This window comes from Podarcis melisellensis (assembly GCF_964234715.1).
Source record: "Podarcis melisellensis genome assembly, chromosome: 1".
Classification (NCBI taxonomy): Eukaryota; Metazoa; Chordata; class Lepidosauria; order Squamata; family Lacertidae; genus Podarcis; species Podarcis melisellensis.
The window spans coordinates 25244922-25271426 of NC_138528.1; the positions used below are offsets into that span (position 1 = coordinate 25244922).

The 26505-nt window shown below is 42.2% G+C and overlaps 1 protein-coding gene across 6 annotated transcripts in view; it reads right to left on the bottom strand.

Moving 5' to 3' along the window:
• FLRT2 (fibronectin leucine rich transmembrane protein 2) overlaps positions 1–26505 on the bottom strand; it is a 95732-nt gene that overhangs the window by 16927 nt on the left and 52300 nt on the right. Inside the window, exon 1 of one of the 6 annotated variants that reach the window (XM_081911580.1) lies at positions 20647–20760. The exons of the other annotated variants lie outside the window; for them this stretch is intronic. The gene's annotated coding sequence lies outside the window, so the exon portion shown is untranslated. Of the gene's footprint in view, positions 1–20646; positions 20761–26505 lie in introns of those variants that run through there. 6 annotated transcript variants of the gene reach the window in all.

The window sequence follows — 26505 nt, forward strand, 5'->3', positions numbered from 1 at the left end:
AACTAACTGGTAGACTTAGAAATCAGGATGATAACAAATTTAAAAAAGAATGGGAAACTTTTATTGCATATATGACAAAGCATTGTATAGAAGTAAATACATCAGCAGGATTCTAAAAAAAAAAAAAAACCACTTGCAATACTATAATAGATAAAAATAGATATGAGTGGATGGAAATATGATTTGGACATGAACGATTTAACAATGAAATAATGGAACCATGGAGGGGGTAGAGGGAAGTCGGGGGATTAGAGAAATTCCATATTTTGGTACTGTACTAATGTTATAAGATGTTTGTTATAATGAAAACCAATAAAATATTATAAAAAACAAAAACAAAATGTGTGCCTCTGCTATTTATCACATGCCACTGAATAAGTGACAATTGTCAGCTGAGTCATTTGAATAACATGGATGGAGTCCAGGGAGAAAAGGAGTGGTTAATATTTTGCTGGATAAACTCTACAAAAACATGATATAATATGAAGAGGAATAAACAGAGAGATTTTGCCTTTCTTAGCTTAGGCCTCATCTATAGCAGAAATCGTTAACCACTAAACATATAGGGGAAAACTCCTTCAGAACAGAACAGCAAATTAGGGCACAAATTACCTCAGCGAGTAATTCCTCATACTATTTTGACTGGTTGCTAAGGGCACACTTCTACCATGTAAAGGATTCGAGGTATAGGCCCTTGACACCAATTCACAGAAATGTACAGAGTGCCTCTGGCAGATTAAGACATTGGGTTCACTTTGCAGTGGACCCAGCTGCCCTGTAAGCAATCTAAAAAATAAAATAAAAGAGGGCAATAGGGGGCAAGATATAGCTTAGCCCAAAAGACATAGGAGCACAGAGCTGGGACATGTTCCTGGGCTCCACCTCCTAACAGTGTCTCTCCCCTTAAAGGCTAAAAATTCTATTTAATTTTTTGTGGACCAGAGTCCACTTCAGGCTCTGCCTTTTCTTTTTACTGCATTTCTTTGCACCATTTAATATGGTACAAAGTCAGTGAAAAATATTGCACATTGCTAATAAGTACAGTTCCTTTTATAAATAGAAAGACAAAAGAAAAGTATTGATAGATGTTCCATAAGAACATAAGAATAATCCCCTGGATTGGGCCAGTGGCCCATCTAGTGGCACATTCTATTCTTATAGAAGTCCACAAGCAGCTCCCGAGTACAACACTCCCCCCCACTTGTGTTTCTATCTCCCACAGAGGAGTTACAATATACTCCTCATGGCTAAAAGCCAGTAATAGACAAAATTCATGGAGGATAAAGCTAATACTCCATTAAAGCCACCCATCTTGGTGGCCATCGCTGCCTCTTGTGAGACCAATTCCATAGTTTAACTAAGAAGTACGTTCTTTTGACCTGAATCTTCCAGCATTCAGTGGATAGCCCTAGACTCCAGCTTTATGAAAGAGAGAGATAAAAAGTTTTCTCTGTCCAATTTCTCCACACCTTGAATAATTTTATACACCTCGATCACCTTTATTTGGTATTTCATTATAACCCCCCCACATACAAATTTATTTCTTTTATTAAATTGATATCCCATCCTTCATCGCAAATGATACCTAATTCAACACATTGTGTCATAAACTTGTAATATGCAAACTAAAGAAGTCAAGCTTCAAGACTGGGTCAAACAAGATGTTCCTAAAGGTATAGTTATTTTTGCCAGTGGGTCACCTTATTTCACAACACTTGCACACACCACACCATGGAAACCAACAAGTTGTTAAGGCTCAGGCCACTTCTCAACTTGGCCTATGCAGTGACCTTGAATGTAAATGTCTGTGGACTGAATGAGCTCACACAATCTCATTTTCAAAACTGCAAGTGATATGGCATTGAGCACAGATTACAAAGGGCTCCTCTTTTTCAAAATAAAGCAAATACTTTTGACTACATTCGGAAGCAGATGGCAGAGCAGGGCAGCATGCGAAACACAGGTGTAATTTGCTCAGTGCCGCTAAGCAAATGTGTTCCAGCGTCCTGCTTGAGCTTGACGCTTTAGAGAGTTCTCTGGTGTCAACCCTGAGTCCGTAATGATGAAGTGTTCACCTGTGAATGAGTGGATCTCGGCTTCCTCTAATATAGAAAACTGTGAGCGCTGCTATTCCAGATAATCTCCCTCCAGATGGTCACCACTATGCCATTTTCACTCCACTGGGCTGAAAGGAACAGATGATCAGCTCCAGGACTGATATTAAACTGTGTTCCCTCTCGAAGAGGAGACTGCTACGGAACAGAGCAGTTGGTGTCTTGATTCACCTTCCCTCAAGGCCACATTTCTCAAGGTGGTTTCAGTTTAAACCTTGTAAAATTGAAACTTTTTTTTTAATGGTGTGGGCTAAGGAGACAAGCGTGACAACTCATTTCTCAAGAAAGTGCGCTTCACGTACCTGTTACACACAGAGCTGGTATTATTTCCCAGCTCAAGAGAGACGGATCCGTCAGGTATGCCTTGCCACCAACCAGTGCTAATAGTCAAAAAGGAATACAGGAGATTTTCTATTTACGAGGAGCCCAGAAATCAGGCTACAGAACAGAAGGAGAGAAAGGAAGCCAAGTGATTCCATTGTCTCTGCTGAGAGAACTACTGTCTGTGCATCTTCCTTAACTGTCACCTAGCAGTAGCTACCTAAATGGTTTCTATCCCAGGGTAAAATGGGGAGGCGTAGAACTAAAGAAACAAATAAATAATAAACATTTGGAACTAGTACCTGAATTTGCTTTTGTTTTCCCCTTCTCCCTCCCCAACCCCTTTTCCTTTTGTGCCCTGTCTTTTCGACTGTATGTCTGAGCCAGGAGCTATCTTGTTTGCAATGATCTGTGTAAACTGCTCTGGGGTGAAAAATATGTATGTATTTATGTAAAATAAATTCGTAAGAAATAAACATACAAGAGCACATTTTTTGCAGAAGCATCAGCCGTAGCTCTATACAGAGATCAGTTAAATGCCCACTTTGCACAGAAAAAAAGAAGTAAAGGACCCCTGGACAAGACTTGGGCTACATCCTATACCCATGTGCCTGGGAGTAAGGTAAAAAAGGTAAAAGACTCTTGGATGGTTAAGTCAAAGGTGACTATGGGGTGCAGTGCTCATCTTGCTTCAGGCCGAGGGAGCTGGCATTTGTCCAGAGGCAGCTTTCCGGATCATGTGACCAACATGACTAAACCACTTCTGGCGCAACAGAACACCGTGATGGAATCCAGAGCACACAGGAAAAGCATGCTTTGAAAGAGTCACACTCTCTATCCAACCTGAACACAGGTAAAACACTGGTGAAAATTTGGGAAGGGATAAAACCAGTATGGTATTTACTCCTTTATGATTATTATTAGAAACATCATTTAGAATTATTTTATTGGATTTCTTAGTCACCCTTCAAAATAAGCTCATGGGATATATATATATATATATATATTACACACACACACACACATATATATGTGGTATGTCTTCTTCTGCACATGTGGAAGATATAGAACAATGATACTACACATACATCTGTGGGATGGGATTTTCACAATTTAGGGGCTGCAACAGAGGCAGCCCTCTCCCAAGCCATCATTCCCCACACTTCTGAGGGTGGCAGATCTCCCAAGAGGTCTCGTCTGCCAGTCTTCACGCAAACTGGGAAGGAGGTGGTATTCTGGTTATTTTCTGCCTAAGTTATTAAGGGCATTCAACACCAATGTGAGCACCTTGAATTGAGCCCAGTAATGAACTGGAAATGAGTCCAGTTCTTTGAAATCTGGGGTTATATGAACTCTCCTGAATGGAATCCTGGCCAGCAAGCCAGCTGCTAGGTTTTGGACCAGTGAAAGTGTAAGAGTCCGTTTCAAGGGCAACCCCATGTACACCTCTTTGCAATAAACCATTCTGGGAGTTGCCAGAGCATGGATTAAAGCTGCCAAGTCATTTCTGTCCAAAAGGGGCTGCAGATTGTGACACAGCTGGAACTGGAAACAGGCGCTGCTAGCCAGGGAGGCCACCTGCGCCTCCACTGACAGTTCATGAGTACCTTCAGGCTGGTATCAGTACTCATGGCTACATACCTCTGCACTGTGTCCACAGAAGTCAATGTTGCAGAAGGAAATAATTCTACAAGATCTGACAATAAAAAGGAGAGATTCCATTTCTGTTTATTCCTTTATCAGTTTTTACTATGTGATTAAAAAAAAAATAGATGTGGTCCTCCCTATGTGGTAATAGGGCCAAAGTAAATTGCAAGGGATGCCTGTTTTTGAACCTAAATTATCCATTTCACATGTGGCACAATGCATCTTGTTTTGAAAAAAGGGGAGGGGGAGAGAGGGAGCAGCCTTTTGTGTCTTTGCAAGCAAATTGGCCTCTACCTATAAATTATTCTACCCTGTTTGCTTTTATCTAGAGAGAGGCAGGCAGCCTAGCAAAAATGTCTGGAGATAATTCGAAAAGGCTGCTTTCACTGGCCTAAGCGACTCAACTTTGCATCTGCAGAGACATAATCTTGACACTTGTGTATCATGTCGCGTGGCGCTGCATTCCTAATGGGGGTGCAGTGGCAAGACACAGGCTGCTCAGCTGAAGGAGTCTAATGGAGCCACCAGCTTGTGTTTTCAGAAGATTTCACAGAAGTCTTCCTTTCACTCCCCAAGACTCTAGCTTGGGACACGAGTGAGCTCTGCTTGTGGGGAGGTTTTCTTTAATCATAACTTTGGAAGGAAGGAGAGGATTGAGCTTTTTCTCTTTTGAGCTTTGGAAGGCTTCCTTTGGCACTTCTCAAGCTCCTGTCTGAGATGCTTGGCTTACTAAAAATGACAAGTGCTACATACATACTGCACGCCGAAAGCTTTTCCTCCTCAGCCGTATAAAGACCATGACTTTTCCAGTGTTCCTTCACAAGGAGCCAATTTGTGGGTTTTGAGCATCACTTGATTAAATGCTCCTCCTGTGCAGTGTTTATTCTTAAAATTATTCTTGATAGAGTACTCTTGTGAGATTATATTTGCATTCCCACTGACACTACTTGAGGCTACTGAAAAGAGACCACTACTGGTTCCTTAGGTTTTCCTCAGAGAAACTCTTAATTAGCAGCAGGGAAACTTAACTTTTCTTTTCTGTCAAGGGATAATCTGTCAGGAATCACATACAATTTCTTTTTCTGGTGGGCAATTGTGGAGGTGCTATATACAAAATTGTTAACTAATTCAGTGTTCAACATGGCTGCCTCAAATATAAATCCCCAACCTTATGCAAGTCTATTCAGAAGTAAGTCCCACTAGGTTTGATGCAGTTACTCAAAAATTAGTGCACCAAGGATTTATGTTTTTTAAAAATATAAGAGACCAATACAGTGGACGCTCGGGTTGCGAACGTGATCCGTGCAGGATACACATTTGCAACCTGCAGCATTTGCAACCCGCGTCTGCACACGCGTGGGTTGCTATTCGGCACTCCTGCGCATGCACAAAGCACAATTTAGTGCTTCTGTGCATGCGCGACCGCTGAAGCCCGGAAGTAACCCGTTCCAGTACTTCCGGGTTTCAGCGGTCTGAAACCCCGAAAAACGCAACCTGAAGCAGCTGTAACCCGAGGTATGGCTGTATAGCAACTCTTCTGGAAGTTATTCCCTTCTGAGGGTAGGAGGGTGTGTGTGTGTGTGTGTGTGTGTGTGAGAGAGAGAGAGAGAGAGAGAGGTGGCAATTTGTGCACAGGCAGTTGGAAATGTCTTTTCCCAAAGTGATACAACCATTTTGGTAAACTTTTTCACTGAGTAAAGTACTGCCCTTTTCCAGTTCTTTGACAACACCACAGAAAAAAAGGGAAGGGATGAACAAGAAGGAAGGAAGGATATGTGATAGAATGGAAGAACAGCACAGTTTCAGGAGCACTGAGGGCCGCAGAAAAGGCAGCCTTTGGGTCACAGATTGCCCATCTATGCTCTATATATTAGCTTTAGTGATATGACTCAACTGACCCAGGGACTGAAGTAACAACAATACATGTTTGTCACTACAGATAAAAAAGGGAAAAGACACTGATTTTAATAAGAATAATATCTTGATTTGATAATCAGTAGGGATGTTCTGGAACAAAAACGAGACTGTTGAAATACATATGTATGGTATTTTAACCTCCTTAATAACTGAAATATCACCTACACTCATAGTAGCTCTTGGTGGGATTGAGAGGAGGGGTCAGTCACCTTTCCAGCAGGGCTGCAATAATTCTGACTGGAAGCGTTGCCCAGAGCAAGCCTAATTTGTGGCATGATTTACTGCTGAATATCTGCAGCTTTCCCCTACAGGCCACATTTTCTTCTTGTGGACACACCTGCTGGATCTCCTGTTGGCTCAACTATTTGTGGGAGGCAGAATCACGAAACGAGGAAAATGAAATGCCTGCGGGCCCAAATGCGCCACCCTCAAGCAGAAAGGCTGCCACTTTCCAATGACTGCTGCATGTCCTTAACACCCACACATATCCAGCTTCAAGGCTGATGTTCCTAGCGCTAATTACTACTCTTCTTCTGCTGTACACTACAAACAGAATTGCATCCGACTTCCCACACAATCGAGGATATTTTTGCATATTCCTCCTAGTAAGTTCGCTCCACTTTAGTAGGCATGACATATAGTTGCTGTGGGAAGGGGGAAAGGTCCAATTCATCTGAGTGGTCACTTAGAGAAAAATCAAAGTGACCTTTAAATAAATGATTTGTTTAGTTCTAACTGCTTATTCCTTTAAGTGAGATCACCTGTTGCTAACCAGGAAATGCCCACAAACCCACAGTTTCAACCATTTATTGTGGAATGAAAGTATTTAATTGGTGGGGGAAGAAACTTGTTAAAATGGTGGTGGTAAGAAAGCATTCACCTCCCTTTTTTTTTTTAAAAAAAAAAAGCATTTCACTGTAACAGATATAAAAGTTTAAATAAGAAAATTGAGGGGATAGAACGGTACCCTCCACAAAGCTTATAGTGAATGTATGCTAAGGCACAGAGATCCTGTCATTAGGCAGGATGAGGCCGCTGCCTCAGGTGGCAGAAGCCTCTGAGGAGACAAACCTATGGGTGCCCCACTTGGCCCCTGCCTCTGCCAGTGGTGCACATGCACTGCTGCCATCAGCACTGATTTGGGGCAAGATGGCACCCATTTTGGGTGAGATTTTACCTGAAATCATGTGAGATCCTGTGGAGCATGCAAAGTCTCACACAATTTTGGATGAGATCTTGCCCCCAAATTGGCGTGAACTTGCATGAAATTTGCGCCCTGGGCAGCGCTGCTTCTCCACCACCATGCAGATGCAGCAAGGTGTGCAGCTGTGGCAGAACAGGCCATGGTGGCAGGTTGGGGTGGCAGCAGCAGCAGGGCAAAGCGGCAGTTCCAGTATTGCCTCAAGTGGTGAAAGTGGACATGCAACCCCAGCTGAGGTGCAATAGGTTTACCTGCCTGATAGGTCACTACCCACCTCAAAAACCACACCACTTAAAATAAAGATGTGCATATTCCAGCAGCTTATTTGTAAATTTGTTTTGAAGAACAACTGAGATAGAGATATGGAACTAAAATATATACCTACCGAGTGTAACTCCTCAGGGCATGCCAAACACTTTTACCCATATGCTATGCTATGACTGCAACCCCTTTTTCGCATCTTACCCCCTATTTTACAATATCTGAACCGCATTAGTGATTCATTTTCATTTCCTTATGAGCCATCCTCTTATTATCACAGGGCGGTTATTAATTATCTCTTGGCTTTCCCTAACATCACAAAGAGTTAGAGAAATTGCAGCAGGAGAGAATGTTATTAGTCACCACACACACAAAAAAATATTGCTAGGTAAGGGGAAACAAATATAATATAATTCATTATGATAAAATAATACACACTCTTATTCCTGTTGCTGCCATTTCTCAGTTACAATGGTTTTTCAAATGCTATTTTAAACTAAAAAATAAAATAAAATGTACTTTCTGGTGTTCGGGGTTTTAAGTCTTATATAGTTCAGCACAAGTTTTATTGCTCTTAATCATTGAGCCCTGGTGACCATGCTGAGATTTACTACCTCATTCTCTTCTTAACACATATGTGTGGTACATTATGGCCTGAATGCCCTTGTGGCATTAAACAGTTAAAGTACTAGTAGTTTTTCACAGTCTTGAAAGGCTGGCTGTTAAAATTTTGAATTTTATGAAGCCCAGCATTATTATTGATATTATTATTATTATTACCCAAATCAACACTGTGTATTTTATCACCTTGTTCATTCTCTCCCTCTTTCTATCTCTATGGTCCCTCCAGATGTCTGTTTTTACTGTTGCGTTCACGACGATTTGTGCTCATGATGGTATCAGGATGATTATATACAATCCCACTTTCACTCCTGTTTGTACCTGAAAAAGTTTTGGGGCAGACAAATTGCTTCACTTCCTGTCTCATAACAACTTCCTGTCCCATAACAACTCCCAACGTCATCAACAAACTACAGTTCCCTGAATTCTTTGGGCGAAGCCTTGTTTAAATGTAGGGTGTGAATGTAGCCCATGTTAGTGAAATGTTCTGGAATACATCCGCAAAAAAAGAAAAGGGGCCAACCAGTCTGGAGAGCCCACCACCGCTATCAAAATTGTGCATTATGGCTAAGCAATACATATGCCGTAATTTTTTTTGACAAACCGGAACTTTCGGCTTTCTGTTTTGTTTATATTTATAAACCACCTTCTCATAAGAAATATAACATGGCAGTGTTCAACAATAATGACATCAGTAACATGTCAATAAAAAATGATGCATTTTTTTTATAAAAAAAGTCAAATTCTTTCTGAACCACAGAGTTTTCAGAAGACATCTAAAGTAAGTGGAGATGACTCAAGCCAGACTTCTATTGGCAAGGAGTTCCATGGGGCAGGGCTTGAAACACTAATGTTTTGCCAATGGTAAAGGCTGGCTAACCTTTGGGCATGGGGGCTGGCCAACTTTGCCCAACCAGAAGATCTCAGTGATCAAGGTGGCACATAAGGAATCAGGTGGCCTTTAAGGGCCCAAGTTGTTCAGGGCTTTGTTAACACAAGAGCCATGAACTTAACTCAATAGCAAATTGGCAATCAGTGCAGCTCTCTCAGCAATGGAGTAGCATGTGAGCAGGCTGGTCATTGCATTCTGGACTAATTGCAGCTTCTAGACCAGATACAAAGTCAGAGTCCTACACAAAGTATGGCTCTATATTGCTTTAAATGCTCCCTTCATTGATTTTGTGTATTGTTACCTAAGCGAAGTACCTAGAACAGAGATTGCGTTTAAATAATAAATCAAATCAAAAAGAAGTCATCACCAAACTGGGTGTGTATGGACTGCCCAGTGTACAATTTTTCCTCTACCTGGCATTACTGAATCAATGCAGGTTTGTTTTTAGACTTCAGTGAAGCCAAAGTGTCATGTTCACTTTATAGCATATTTGGCAGGACATAGACAGAGCCCAGCCAAGAACTGAATCGGTGATAAGACAGCAAATGCCTAACCTCTCCCGTAAGGATTCTGGTTTATATACACTGGCAAAATTAAGTCCCTTATTCATGCATGCTCACCAGCAAAGCCAACTTCTACAGATATAGGCTATTAAATTGCCATTCTGTTTGTGTAGTTCAAGTTCTGCAACTCTCTTGCACTCAAATGCAAGGTCTTTGTACTGAACCAAACTGTCAGGCTCACAAAGAAACAGAAAAAAGAACTTGACAGCCCTCCCCCCCCCAAAAAAAATTCCCTATCTCTTTCCAGGTCTCTGACGTTGTATTAATGTGATTTGCTGCCTGGCCTACCACCAAGACCTGAGTTCTATTGGGAAGGCCAGAGTTATCCATATATAATATCGCCATGAAGAATGGGGTAACAGGAGTTTTGACATAAGTGCTGTGTTTCCTTAACCCCAATAGGCCACCCACTATGAACAAGCACAGTGGTTTCTCCTCAATATGCCTTAGGTGTCCACATACTATAAAGGCATAAAACCTTTCTACTGCTACCATTATATCCCATGGTTGATTCAACCCTCCTCCTTCAAGAATAGAGAAAACAGCAAAAAAATAAATGCCCTACCTAATCTATGCATGTGGCTCAAAAGACAGAAATTTTAGACCTTTAGCAAACTGAAGGACATGATAGAATCGAGCTTCCTTCATTCATCCAGCTTCAAAACTTACTGCACACCATTTACCCACAATGCCTCTGTGCTGCCACAATTTAAGTTTGCTTTGTTGAGCTTCATTTGGCCCATTACTGCCTCTAGTCACTAGTTCAGCATCTTCACAGGCTCACCTAACACAGGTGGAAGTAGAGCACTTGTTAAGCAGAGAGGGAACGGTACTGACCGAATGTGGTATTTCCTACCCCACCCCAAAGAATTAACATGCTCTTTTTCCACGCTTTTGTTTAAACAGTGAACTTAAGTAGGAAAAAGGCAGATTATCAGTGCTCTGATAGTGCTGATGTGTTTATCTGGGCGGGGCCCTCTTCCCTTCAGAGTTATCAGCTATGGTACAACTCTGCCAGGTTAAACTGAAGCCTAGGAAACAAACTGTTACAACTTTGGATCTTTCAAGTCCAGTAGGGTCAAACCATGGAGGCTTTTTCTTTTACCAGCCATAGGACATTGCCACTTCAGCCCAGTTGCACTAGTGTAGAATGCTCATTGATGAGGGCCTAAAGAACTATGGAGCCAAGTCTGCAATAAACCCGTCCACCTCAACTTGTGAAGCCTGTTTTGGTCAATCCAGCACCAGGAGATTGTGTGGAATCACCCTGCTACTTCCACAGTTTAACTCTTACACATTGTTTAAACACAAGTGGCTAAAATACAACAAAGGAATTTTAAAAAGAAAGTGTTCAAACTTCCTGCCTCAAGCCATCCTCAGTCAGTCCTGTCTAGTGCATGAAGGGGAGGAGGCAGGTGTCTGCATGCACACATACACTTTCTTTTGCAAGCTGGAAGCAAAACAAATCTTATTACCTTGTTTTGTGCTTCCTCAGAGAGACTATCACATGGTCTGTTCCAAATGCAAGCAAATGCCAGGACATGCCCCATCCCATGGTGACCTTTTGGACACCCAGAGAAGTGCTGCAAAACACACACACACACACACACACACACACACACACACACACCACTCTTGTATACAAAAGAGGGAGAAAGAAATTCCCAGTCAATGCAATTACCTATGGATATTGTTTGAATCCACTACTGGAGAGGTTATTATACATAACCAAGTAGTTTCTGTTGAAACAGATGAATGCTGGTAAATAATTTCCCTAATAATGATAATAGTTATTACAAGTGATTGCTGCAAAATAATAATAATAATAATAATAATAATAATAATAATAATAATAATAATAATAATAACAACAACAACCCCCTCCCCACCACCAGCCCAGAAATTAATCCTGACAATGCACTGCTTGGCATTCACTTTCTATTTTTGTTATGTCTCACGTCAATTCCTCTGTCAGCTTGAGCTGTCCCATTTTCCTGATGACATTAATCTTTTGAGAAAGTGAATTTCCAAGTTGCACATTCACATACCGTGAAAAGCAAATATTACACTTGCAAACAAAATATTCCATATCAAAGATACTTGTGCAGCCTTTGTTTGGCAACAGACTGATCACAATGTGCATTACCGAACAAAGCATCTTGCATGGATAAGCTGTGCATAATTCTCTGCCATCCCAGAGGCCTGTTGAGTGTCCATCCAGGGTTCAACCATCTATTTTTATGGGATAGATTAATGCTGAATGATCAGTACATTTAGGACTTGATAATTTACCTGCTCTCCTGCCAACCTAGCAGTTCAAAAGTACGTCAAAGTGCAAGTAGATAAATAGGTACCGCTCCAGCGGGAAGGTAAACTGCGTTTCCGTGCGCTGCTCTGGTTCGTCAAAAGCGACTTAGTCCTGCTGGCCACATGAAGCTGTACGCCGGCTCCCTTGGCCAATAAAGCGAGATGAGCGCCGCAACCCCAGAGTCGGCCACGACTGGACCTAATGGTCAGGGGTCCCTTTACCTTTACTTTTAATTTACCTGCTAATCTTACCCAGCCTCAACATTATATTCTAACTGGTACCATTTGAACAACATGGCAACATGTCTCCCTGTTACCATTCCTTCTCTCCCATTCCCATTATAGCCTCATCTTTCCTTTGCTACTCCACCTAGTTGCTACCATATATATACAGCCTATTGATTTATATAATCGCTACCATATGTGCACATAGTGCACTAGGTTGTTTGTTTTTTGCCTATTTTATCTAGGCTGAAGCTCAATAAGAGCATAAGCTTTGAAAAAATAATGTCACGAGAAAAGCCAAGGGGCAGAAGATATCCTAAGAATACACCAGTGAAAAACGGGGTGGGGGGGGGACAACCAGCAGCTGAGAGCTTCTGTTGCTGAAGGTAAGCATTAAGTAAATATGACTGATCATCAATCCAACTGCCCCACTTGGCCCTCCAGTGAAATATTTACAGTAACACGATCCCACCCACTCCCTGGACAACAGAAGGTAAAATGAAGCTAAACAGCATCCTCCATTAAACTACACAGCCAGCCTGTCCCAGATATCTTACTGCAAGAGTAATGAAAGCAAACATGATAGAGTATCCTTTGCTGGCTTGTGTTCAATGAGGCATAGCCCAAGACTGAAAGGGAATGTGCTTAGCAACACTCTTGCAATACAGGATTTTGTCACCATAATCTAAAGAGGGCTTCAGTAGCATATCTACTGATTCTCGCTCCATCTGGACTGATTTTTTTTTATAAAAAATATATAATTCTAATTATTTGTTTAAAGCAGAACCTAAGTAGAAAGCCCTCATATTTGCACACAAACCCTGCCACATCTCATTTTTCAAGTGGCCACGTTTTAGTGTATCAATATCAGATTTGCCTAAGTAAATACAGTATCCATTTGCATGGGCAGGTTTGGGATTTGTGCATGGCAAATTTTGCCTGCAGCGCGCTGCCTAACGAGACAACTGTCACCGGAGAAACTGGCTAATTTTCTGGTTCATTTGCGATCCCATCACTAGCTAGATGGGTAAGGGGATTTCTACCAACAATAAAATGAAACGGCCACCTTATGTCTCCTATTGAGGACAAACGGAACCCTGCTCTGATGCCAGGTAGGGCTTCTAACTAATCCTCAGGACATCGTTCTCAGACAGGTAATGTTTAATTACCACTGTAGAATAGTGGCAGAGACAAGGTAGCTCTCCCATATGCTTTATGGCCACAGATAATACATATAATTTTGTCCAATGTGTGTTCCGTGATTTGCAATCGTGCCAGAATTGTGTGCTACAGTCCTCCAACTACAAAAACTCAGTGTATAAAAATGTGTGTATTACAGCATATTTCTCAAAATTGCATACCTATATGCATTATATTAGGTGAGATTGCTTGCAAGAATCTGTATATTCAGCAAAATGGCCTACAAAATGCTTTTAAAATAAAGAAATAAATCACAACTGATGTGGAAATGTGGAAAACCGAATTTAAGTGTGAGGAGGGATTGAAACCAACATAAATTGAAGCTAGCTGGTTCAGTGCCGAGGGCCTTCTGGCAGTTCCCTCATTGAGAGAAGTGAGGCTACAGGGAACCAGACAGAGGGCCTTCTCGGTAGTGGCGCCCACCCTGTGAAATGCCCTCCCATCAGATGTCAAAGAGATAAACAACTACCTGACATTCAAAAGACATCCTAAGGCAGCCCTTAGTTCAGGGAAGTTTTTAATATGTAATGCTGTACTTTTTTAACACTTGATTGGGAGCCACCCAGAGTGGCTGGGGAAACTCAGCCAGATGGGCAGGGTATAAATAAATTATTATTATTATTATTATTATTATTATTATTATTATTATTATTATTATTTGTCTCTCCCTACGTGTGTTCTGAAATAAGCTGGCAGCCAGTCTGGTTGCTCCCTAGAACTGGTCCCAGTCAACAGCTTGTCATCCTTACTAGGCCCAGAAAGGGCCCTTTCACCCAGCTTTTTATGCTTCTGAGAAATAAAACAATTCTTGCTGTTCCTTCAGATGCCTCACACAGCCAAATTCAGCAGGAGATAGAGCATAGCTTTATGGAAACTGAACCACCACCACCCTGAGATAAGAGGAGTTTTGTGCTATGAGGAATTTTGTCAGGGTGATGACAAAGGAGAAATATTAACCTCACCCTTTTCTCCATGTACCATGATTTCAATCCTGCTACCACCCCACCCTGTTACTTTTTATTTTTTTACATGCATGCAATTGTTCACACACAATTAACTGAACACAGCTAATTGGAGTTATGATACGGATCTCTGCCCCAAACAGACGCTGGTTAGGCCTGTTATAGGCAATGAGATGAGCTCTAATCCTCCTTGAGGAGGCTTCTCTCGCCATCTGCCTGAACACTTGTCTTCAGCTTCCAAAGAGCCTCTTAAAATTCACTTGCCTTCAAATTATTTAGTGCACGCAAACGGGGCGTAGGCAGGAAGGCTACTACTATTTCTGTAACGGAAGTGGTAACTTTTCTCCTTGCTTCTCTTGGAGTCTCGACCAAAATAAAAATAAAAAAGGAAAGTGTCTGCCAGGGGAAAGAGAGACAGGCTCAGGGAGAAATATGCATCTGTAACACAGATTCTAAAGTCATGAGTTCATGTCTCTGTGCCCCCCGGGCTTTAACCACTAAGCAACACTTCTTTTCAGGATCAGAAATCTACACTTAGAAAAACTTGGCCCTTAATGCTTGTAGCTCAGCTGTATTCCTGCTCTCCTTTCTTCAGCCTCTTGTACCAACCTCACAGCAATTCAATGCAAGTGGAAGGCAGGGAACTGGAGTCCCAGTGGGGAATGCACTGTTGTGGTTCGAGGACCCAATTCCCCCAAAGTGGAATGAATACACAAGGACATGTGATATAAGGTTAATGGGCAAGAAAAGGCCACAACTTTATTGATTACAGCAAGTGAAAAGGTATTGGCTTAGGCATTGGATTACGTCAGCTGACTGATTCCATCCCCTCAGAGAGGGGTGAGTCAGAAACAAGGGGGGTTTATTCACCAGTAGGTGGAGCCTGTTGATGCTAATCCAACTATAGGCTCTCCCTTGATGTCACCGAGGGTCGTGCCATGGCCTCCCGCCAAGCAGGCATCGGACTGAATACACGACCGCCAGATTCCTTTAACGGAATACCCAAAAATTGAAGGCATAGGCCACACCTAGCTCTTCGACACCACAACACATTATTCCAATGCCTAACCTACCCACCAATACCACGAAAGTTGTGACAATTGCTACGAGGTAGGCGAAAAAAACAAAAAGCCTAATGCCAAATGGAAAAATTCCTACCAGGCCCCCCGGACAACCAGGGCGACCAACCTAAGGTCCATAGCAAGGCCAAGGAAAACTAAGACCCTGAGCTAAAAGGGAGTGGAGGGTGGGTGACTCGCGACGGGACGATGAAGAGTGAGGCCGAGGAGGGGCTGGCGCCGCAGCATATAGGCTGCTGTACATGCCCCCTCAGAGACACCTGGTTGGGTGCCTGCCGATGGGCGTGGGCGCCAGCCAGGTGAGTGGAAGGCAGGGGGCTAATGCCCCCTGCTAGAGGTAGAGCTCGGGTTCCCGCCCACAACCACTCCTCTCTCTTCCAGGAGGAGAGTCTTTATGAAAGCCCTGGCCGAACTTCCTCTGTTTACTGGAAGAGTGCAAATGGGGAGTGTGATTTAGAAGGTCACGATTAAATTAATGTATGGTTGTCACTGGGGAACAGCAATACTGGGGAACAGAAAAAGGGAATCAATTCATGCAATTCAAGGAGAGCCCCACAATCTTTGCTGCTGCCAATTATTAATTGTTGTTTATTTGATTCATTTCGCTGATTTGAAAGGCAGGTACAGTGGTACCTCGGGTTAAGAACTTAATTCGTTCTGGAGGTCTGCTCTTAACCTGAAACTGTTCTTAATCTGAAGCACCACTTTAGCTAATGGGGCCTCCTGCTGCCACCGTGCCACCAGAGCACAATTTCTGTTCTCATCCTGAAGCAAAGTTCTTAACCCGAGGTACTATTTCTGGGTTAGCAGAGTCTGTAACCTGAAGCGTATGTAACCTGAAGCATATGTAACTCGAGGTACCACTGTAAAGCAATGCACAGACTGCATGGCACCAGTCCATTAGCCTGACACGAAGGTTTTGTGATGATGATGACGATGATAGTAATAATAAATATATACTTATTATACCCCACCTTTCTGACTGGATTGTCCCAGTCACTCCGGGCAGCAAGCAGAAGGTCCCACTTCACTGATTCAATTGGTGAAACTGGCTCTGTTACAGGTGCCACATAATACCCATTCTGCATCTGTAAGAACTTGCACTGTGGAACTCCCTGCCTATTGATCTCAGGCAGGTGCTTTTGCTGTACTCTTTTCAGCACCTGCCAAAAAACATTTTTGTTTAGGCAAGCCTACCCAAATGTTTGTAAAGTTGATGCAAGTTTTAATCTGTTTTTAGTTCATTGTTGTTTTAACTTTTTGAAAGTCTTAAGCTGTTGTTCTGGATTTTCCGTATTGATAACTTTATTGCTTTGTCCATTTTTGTAAACCACTTTGTGGGTTGTTTCTAAAATCAGGTGATGTATAAATAAAATAAAATAAAGATGCTACAGATGATGAGGCAAAGCAGATGAAACAAAATGGTGTCTGGGTTGTAGACATAGTTGCTTCTGTAACCCGCTGCAGTGGCAGCATAAAAACGAAAAGGAAGGGGAGGGGAGAAAGAAACTGTGGGATTGTCACTGCTAACAGGGAGAAGATGGAGAAAATCAGTGAACTAGTGCACGTGTTCTTTCCCTGCTCAAAAATAGAGTGAAGAATTTCGAGAAACCGTCCACACACAGTCCTGTTCTCAGCGTATAATGAATCCCATGTGGTGCCTAAGCTTGCAACACTGTAAAGCTAAACGAAATGTTGGGAGTAGCTGGAGTTGCCATAAACAACTGCAAGATACACACTGAGACATGCATTTTTATTCCAGTAAGAACATGCCTCAGGTAGATGGTGAATTTACAGGTATTGCTAAGCTAGTGCCTGCAGGCAAGAATTTGGGTTCTGTTCATATAATTACCCGATATTCACCTTAGCCTGCTCCAGTATTTAGGTAAGCTTGCTCTGTACTTGGCGGGAGGTCTTGCAACAAGAGGAGCCATTTCCTTATAGGGCCATTTCTGGCACCTCCCTAATTACTACAACTACTATTACAATTGATTTATGAATTACCTTCCAAACCACCATCTCAAGGTGATCTGCACAAGATAATTAAAAACACAAAAACGACACATAAAGCAAGACTAAAACCACTGCAAGTGGGCACTTGTGGTAAAGACCCATTTATCCAACTGGGAAAGCCTGTCGTAACAAGAATGTCTTCAACCATTTCCGGAAATTACAGACAAAGCATTAAATTATGAAGAATTATAATTATATTTAACTATTATTAATTCCCATAAATGTGCCAAGTTCTCTGGCCATAAAGGCTGAGTAACAAATAAACTCGCCCATTCCCCCTTTTCTTCCTTTCCTGTCTTCTTTTCATATTTTCTACAATGTATTAGATCATGGGATGGCAATATTATTAAACCTGGGGGCCAAATGCATCCACATTCAGCTGATTTACTTGTCAGCTCTGCAAAGAACAACTGCTGTAGCTCTTCAAGTCAGAGCTAAGGTCTCAGAAAGAGAAAGAGAAAGGAAAACTTTCCTTTAACAGCCAGTCTTGGGGGAAAGTTTTTGCTGTCCTTGCCTCTTCCTCCCGTCTGTCTGCTGTTTGACCTATTGTTGATTGTTGATTGTAAGCTTCATGGGATATGAACCCCTCCTTTTTTGCTTTTGAAAACACTTTAAAGCACCATATTCAGTAATGGCTATGTAGTAGTGCTGCTGCTGCTACTGATTAGACTACCACCACCAACAGATTAGAAACATTTCTAGTCTTGAGTATATATTCCAAAAGTTCAAGAAAATGCCATTTAACTATCTGAGAGAGCCTGAAATGTGCATCTTGCAAGCTTCTCCAGAAGCCAGTCATGCAAATGTGTCTGGGCAGTGAAGATAAAAGGAGTTTGGATACATCTGAAGGGATTTTATGTAGGGTTTATGTACGGAATTCAATGAATATTTGCCACAGTTCTTTTACGGCACCTTGCAATTTCTACTCTGAGGGCCAAATTCCTTGAAGGAATGCTCTGTGCAATTGACTCAGAGAGTCTGAATTACAAAGGTTGGCATTACCAATTAAAATTTATGGCTGTGCTCCAGAATTTAAGAAGCAGAGCTTAGATGACGTGTGTGTGTGTGTGTGTGTGTGTGTGTGTGTGTGTGTGTGTGTGTGTGTTTTATATATCCTGGCTTGGGAAACAAGGGTGTTTGTGGGTGGGGGTAACCACATGCTTTTCAAAGTCCCCCCTCCCCACAAAAGGATAATTGGTTTCAGATTTTATGCAAGAGAGGATTGTTTATCATTTCCAAAGCACTTATAAGTTATAACCTTTCCATTTCTAAGGAATGAGGATGAAATGTAAAGAACAGATTCAGATCTCAGTTGCAGAGCTGTACAGTAACAATGGAATAATTCAGATCAAAATCTGTTGCAAAGTGCCTCCTGAATCAAAGGAACTTTTAAGTAACTTTTAAAGTGTATGCCTTGGGCTCCAGGAGGTATTTGCTGTATAATTACAAATAAAAGCTAAATTGTTTCTATAGGACCTGTTTTTCTCACTATCACAAGATAGAAATCACTGAATGAACAAGAACCACTGTATCCAATGAGATTTCTCCCAGATGTTTTTTGGACTCCAACTCCCATCAGCCCTAGCCAGCATGGCCAGTGGTCAGGGATGATGGGAGTTGTAGTCCAACAACCCCTAGAGAGCATCACATTGGCTTCCTCTCCACTAGAACTTCTGATTTGTTTTCTCATTCAAGGGATGAATCAGAGTTTGAAATGAGATGAAAGGCAGTCAGTAAAGCCTGACAAGTTCAGTGAATCACAGCTCACCTTTTTTGGATCCTGGGAATAGCGATCATAAGCATAATAAATGGTTTCTTGATTCCCAAGGCTTACACAGTATAGAATTCCATGGATCTAAAATAACCATCAAAGGAGCAGGGCCACAATACTTTGGAGTTCCTTGCTAATGCAACCGGACTTTGAGAGCTGGCAAAGCATTGTGCCTGAGATCCTGAGCTATAAGCCAGTTAAGTTCCCCATTCAGATCTCACCTTTCCCTCAAAGTTGCTTGGTAGTCATAAGTGGGATGTGTCCCATGCCAACACCTGATCTGAAACGTGGTGATAGTAATCCTGATCTACCTTTACATGATTGTTGTAAGGATTATTGAGATAATGTACGTGAAGCGCTTTGAATAACTGAAGGTGCAACATAATTCCTCGGTTTTATCATCATTATCATCTCATCATTACCATCCTAAAATGGGAACCTTGAATCTGCTAATAAGCTTCTGGTAATTTACCCTTATAATCTCCCCTGTGTGATGGCTAGCATACAGAGAAGCTGCAACAGCCGGGAACTTATTGAATGAGTCACCCAACTAAACAAGAGCTTCTAGCTCATATCTTCAGTTTGCTTTGCTTGTGCAAGGAGAATCTAACACAGGGTGTGCATTCAAGTAATTTTACAGAGAGGGGTCTGAAATACTATAGACCAACACAGTAGGATGATTAGTGCAGTGCTAACTCCAAAGTTATGAAAAAACAAAAGCATCATATTTCCTCTATCCCCTGCACCAAATAGCCATTGATTTACTCATCAGCCACACATGGGTATGGCATACACAGATTTCCACAGCAGGGGAGGAACACATCAGAAAATATTTCTTTTACTCCTTTCAATGCACAACTCTCTTCCTGGCAAAGAAAAGTTCCCTATGCCTGTGGTCTACATTGTTACTCATCTTGTACATTGCTTATATATATTTTCCTTCCTTTTGTAAGTAAGCTGCAGGGTTAGCCCCTTCTAGCAACTTTTTCCTGTCCTGAACATGTACACAGCTCCTCATCACTTTTGTTACCTTCCTCTGTTCCCCTATCACACAGAGAGAGGTTAAATATGACAAAGGCAGGAACTGCAAACACAACACTCAACACCAACACAGCCATTCATTTCAAAGACTTGCTGAGTCACGATCAGGTAATTCTTTTCAAGATACCAACTGATCTCTTACCATAAAAATTTGCCACCCCGAAATCTGTAATCTGATACATTTTTGTGCAGGCTAGTTGCCACGGTCTTCTAGACTATGCGTCTAGATTCTCACTTTGCTTCATTTTATTTCTCTTGCCTCTGTTCACATCAAAACCCAACAGCCCTCATTAGTGTTAAATTGCATCAATGCCAGTGTAGCCAATCACATCACGTTATCTCCTGAGTCCATTCTACAATTCATCTCATATAACTCAACAGTGATTATGATGATCTTGATGGTTAAAAATGGCTTGGTTCATAAATTTTCTCCGTCAGTACAATAAAAGAAATATGAAACTGCAACAGAACCCATATTAAACATTGGAGAGCAAAGGAATGAAACAATCACCTCTTCCTTTCTTGGGACCATTTTGAACACTGTGTGTAATAGGCTTGAAAACATATTTTGATGAAAACATCTAAAACTTGCTTCCAAAACCCAGATAATTCTGGAAGGCAATTATGACTGCACCAAGGTATTCTTTAAAGACCTGAAAAACAAAACAAAGGTAATGGGTTCAGCCTCTTCTAAAGGATGCTTAAGTAGTTAATTCGCTGTTCAAAATGAACATTTAGGCTGAAGATTCAGCTAGTGATGCAATGCACCATCAAATACACTATAAAATCTAACAGCCCTCTTTTGATTTCAATTTGATGAAAGGATAAAATATGACTGTGTGTTGGGAAGAAGCTTCTCACAAGGCTGGTTGGCAGAAATCTCTGCCTCACATTTCTTCTGTCCTTTCATTGTTTTAGAAAGTCAGTGGTTTATTTATTTATTTATTTATTTATTTATTTATTTATCTATTTAAATAATCATCTGCACCATGCCTCAGAGAAGTTTTATTGCTTTTTCTCCTCAGGGGAGGAAAAAAATGGTTCTAAGATGTCCTTGGAGACAAGGTCCTCAGTTTGAGGTTTTAAAAGACCCTGTTTTAACTTGGACAAACTATAGAATTGCTAAGTTTCTAAATTCATTACCTGCAAGACATGAGCAATGTCGATTTAAAACATCCATGAGAATTGCAAAGTATGTTATGAGATTAGGAGGTGTTGAAAGTCTTGTTCCCGCTGATGACCCAGAAAGCCAGGAGGATCCAGGCAGTAATGAAAGCAGGATGGTAAACCCTTAAGATAAACAGTCTTTTGAATGGGTTCCCATCAATTGCTCAACTGCTGTTCTTTCCTCTTGGCTCTAGATATGGGGCTTGGATACTCCAACTATCTGGACATTTACTAGTTCATATGATGCACTAGAGTACGAGGAAGCAACACTGCTCAAAACTATTAAGCAATGGCCCTGTGTTAAGTTGGAACCTCTGGCTTGTGGTCCTTTCCCCCAATTTACAGTGCAAAACTAGAAAAAGACTTTGGCTTGAGATGAATTGTGCCCAAAGCCACTGTGCTTTCCTCGCCTGTGACTAGCACAAATCAAAGTTGCACCCTGCGTCTCTGAGAGAAACACATTCATGATGTGTCATCTGGAAATAGAGTATCCCTTTGATTCATAATGGTTCAGAACAGCACTTCCAAGTATTTTTCTTTCCCTTGAACATTAAAGCAAGCAACTTTAGTCGGGTCCCCTTAGATTTCGGAACTGAGCCAACGTTTTGTGTTGTCTTTAATATATGGCTATTTTGCCAAGATGGTATCAAAGGAACAGCACTGAGAAAACAGTCGCCCACCCATCCTTTTCCACCCCATCCCTCCAGAAGATCCTCTGAATTAAAAGGGCAGCCAGCCTCTCCCTGCTTAAGATAATAGTAGCATTTATCACCCACGGTACATTGGGCATCTTTGCAAACATTAGCCATGGAGTTGATAGCCCAGTAGGAAAACAAGCAACGGATAATTAAAACAAGAGCAAAACTAAGAAAATACATAAAAACAGCTGTAGGCTGACATTCATCTTGGATGCTCCTCCACTGAAATATTTAGGATTTGTGTCGCCTGACACCAGTAGCTTGAGACAGCAGTAGAGATTAGCGTGTGGAGTCCAGTGGGAATTATATGTTATATTTGGCTGTCAAGACTATAGCACATAGAGAAATCCCCATAATGAGTTTGGCTTAATGCAGGGATGGGGAACCTCTGGCCTTCCAGTTGCAGTTACAACCCGGACCTTTTTTTCCTGCCAGAACTCACCGGAACGCAGTACAGTGGTACCTTGATTTACGAACTTAATCCATTCCGGAAGTCCTTTCTTAAACCAAAGCATTCTTAAACCAAGGTGTGCTTTCCCATAGGAGCAGGGGACTCAATTTACAAATGGAACACACTCAACAGGAAGCGGAACATGTTCTGCTTCCAAGGCAAAGTTCACAAACCAAAACACCTACTTCCAGCTTTGCAGTGTTCTTAATCCAAGTTGTTCATAAACTAAGCTTTTCTTAAACCAAGGTACCACTGTACTGGCCAGGGGCGAATGAAGGCGTCGTGACACTCGGGGCAGCAAACCACTATGTACAGCACATGCAATGTACATAGTGACGCCGCACATGCACTGTACATAGCGGTTTGCCAGTGGCACCGCTCCAGCGCTGTACGGACGGTGCCAAGATCCTCTGTTCACGGCTGTAGCAGCGACAGAGGGATCCCACCACCATCCGTATGGCGCTTGAGCGGCAAACCACTATGTACAGTGCATATGCAGCATTGTTACATACAGTGCATACATGCAATGCTGCACATGCGCTGTAAATCATGGTCTACTGTCATGCTGGGATCCTCTGCTCACGGCTGCAGCCATGAATGGACGATCCTCCACATGCGGCTGCACCGGCGCGATGGCTGCTTGCACCGCTGCGAGCCCCATGGGGTGCCTTCTTATCACCCCCCAGACATGGTACCTGGGACACACCACCCCCGCCCCCCTTGTGATGCCACTGGCACTGGCATCTGTCAGGTGGGCACCATTGCCATTCTAGGAGAATGAAGAGGTAAGTTCTAGCACCTCTTTTTCTAGAAAAATGGCACTGGTTACAACTCTGATCATTCCTGACCTTTGGCCATCTTACCAGGACCTGATGAGAGTTGGCCCTTCATGTTATTGTGAAAGGCCCACCAGGCACAGTTGCCAACTCCAGGGGTCCCTGAATGCCTGGGCACCCACAAAATTTTCACTGTGGGTGCCTGGCCTCCACTGCCTGCTGCCTTACCTCTGACTCTCTGACACTGCCGCAGCAGCTGGGCCGGGGCCTCTGCATACACCACAAGTCCTCTATTGGGGCCCGCTGTGGCTGTGGCTGTGAATCTGCAACTATGTCAGGCCCCAACAGAGACAGTGTGGAGGTGGAGACTTTGTTCTGCCACGGCGGCAGAGGGTGGCAGCCGAGTGTTGAGTGCATGACATGACGTCACTGGGCATTCACAGTCTGGGGCCCAAGTGGGCACCTCTGTCCAAAGGTTTCATATTCCTGGTGTCCTCAAAATTATACTGAGGTTAATGGAGGGACAGGTATAAAATAATACCTTCCCTACACATGTACTGGTTCTCTGCTGTACCCCATCCACTAAATATATTTGGAGACTAGCAACAAATTGATAATGACTCTTTTCCTGATGGCAAACTTGACAGCTGAATGAGCCTTGGAGTCACAAAATGAAGCAAAGGGGGAAGGCATGGTCTTTCTTTCTTCAGAACTATCACATCAACACAAGACCACTCTACAACATTATCAAATGACTTTGATAATGAATGGTGCAGAATCTTATGTTAGGTTATGTAAAGAAATAGTGGAAATAGACAAAGGGCATTATTGTGGTAAAATGGGGAAATCTGTGGCTCTTCAGATGCTGATAGACTACAGTGGCTACCACTGACCATGATGTTTGGGGGTGATGAGAGTTGATGCAGAACATCATCTGGAGGTTCAGAGTTTCTTTATCCCTGGGAAAGGTCTGAATCAAAATAATGTTGAAATATGGTTTCAAAGGACAAGTCCCCCCCCCCACTTTTGCCATTGAAAATTTGTAATAAGAGCTTTATAAAAGGTCAAATAACTATATCTGTGACTAAGGGAATGAAATGTTACAGAGTATTTGAGTGACTGCCAAAGTATCTGTACTGCCTTCTGAAAATTAGCAAACTGAAACAGGAAAGTCAAGTCTTACTTCTATAAATGCAAAGTATTTACAGCTCTACATATGCCTCTTTCTCAGTAGTCTAGCTATGAAATAGTCCAGTCATGCAGTAAGAGTTGTAAAACATTGCTTATTCTTTAGTATATATTTTTTTATCTCTCTTAAGCCAAAAAATAAGTTCTACACATCACCTAAAAATGAAGAAGATCAGCAGTGTGATTTCTAGTACCACTATGGAAAGCTCACATTCTCTAACATGGAACCTTCCAGCTATTTTTGACTACAACTCTCATCAGCCCAGACCATTGGCCATGCTGGCTGGGACTGATGGGAGTTGTAGTCCAACACATCTGGAGGGCTTCGGATTGGAAAAGGCTGATCTAGCTACTTACAAAATTAAGCCTTAAAATGAAAGTGTGGTGAAACCCTTCATGAACAAAAACAGCAAAGAATTTGCAGGACACTGAGCCCAACATTTCTCTATCATTTAGGCTGCATTTACATGTCAGCTTATTCTGGTTTTTTTGCCATTTTCCTGTCAATTTTTGCATTATATTTGAGCTTTTGCATGACATATAAGCCTCATCCAGACATATAATGGAATATAGCACAAGTTTAGTGTGCATTCCCCTGTTATTTGTAAGCAAAGTATTTTCTAGAAGCAAATGATACAGAAACAGACACTAAGCTTATGATATATTCCTCCATATTTCTTGAAGGTGGCTATGCTGTTCAAAATGGCATATACAATGTGGAAATTAGCAGTTAGGGAAACGTCAGGAAAACAGAATAAACTGCTATTTGAATGCAGCCTTGGACTGTGTAACCGAGTAAATTCTGCTGCCCAACCACCCAGAGCCTACCATTCTGACTAGCAATAATTGACACCACATTTTTGAGTTTTACTCTTTATCAAGAGCCAGTTCATATGCTACACAGAAAGGAGTCCATGTTTCCCACTGGGAGTACACCCAATGGGGAGGTTCTGCCAAGTCCATCTCTTTGATGAGGACATCTAGTCAAAGCTTTCCAGCCAACTTGTTGGTCACACTCATTCCTGAAGTGTTTAGGTATGCACCTCAAAACCTAATAAATATAACAATGTAAGAAAAGTCCTGCTGGTTCAGACCAAAAGTTCAATTTAGTCCAGCATCCTGTTCCCACAGTGGCAAACCGGATGCCCGTGGAAAGCCCTTCAGCAGAACCTGAGCACATCAGCACACATCTCACTCGTGCTCTCCAGCAACTGGCATTCAATGGAATACTGCCTCAAGTACACAGTTATAGGAACATAGGAAACTGTTTCATAGAGCCATCATAGGGTGTATCCTGAGAACTTTTCTATCATCAGCTGCCTTGTTGTTACTAAGTAGGTCCATTAGTTACACTCTCAAGGAAAATATCAGTATGAAATGGCATTGCCAACAGGAACTGTACATTGTGGTGTAGTGGTTAAGAGCAATAGACTCGTAATCTGGGGGACTGGGTTTGTGTCTGGGTGACCTTGGGCTAGTCACACTTCTTCGAAGTCTCTCAGCCCCACTCACCTCACAGAGTGTTTGTTGTGGGGGAGGAAGAGAAAGGAGAATGTTAGCCGCTTTGAGACTCCCTAGGGTAGTGATAAAGCGGGATATCAAATCCAAACTCCACATTGTAATCTTTGGACTTGACAATCCCTGGACTTTATGGCAATAACACATATAGAAGGTTAATAGTAATATGATATGTTATTGCCATCAGGAACTGCGCTTTGCAATTTTTGGATATGACGATTAAATTACAGTTTCATTGCATGTAATGTTATGTTACTTTACAGCCAGATACGTGTGTGTTGTGGTGTTCTAAACATGATTTACGTAATGAGGCAATCATGGTGTGTGCTGTCATAGGGCCATCTAGCACAGGACTGTCAGTAATGATTGTCAGTGCATCTCCAGGATTCCAGACACTGGGTGGAATTTAATGTCCCATTATTAGACGTTCCATCTGCTCAGGCATATCAGGCTGTCCAAAAACACAATCCTCTGCCCCTCCCTCTGTACACTATTCTGGGGGTTCTCCTGGCACATGCACCCTGCACCAATTGCAGGGGAGCAGATGTGCAGCGGGGGGGGGGGCGGGGGTG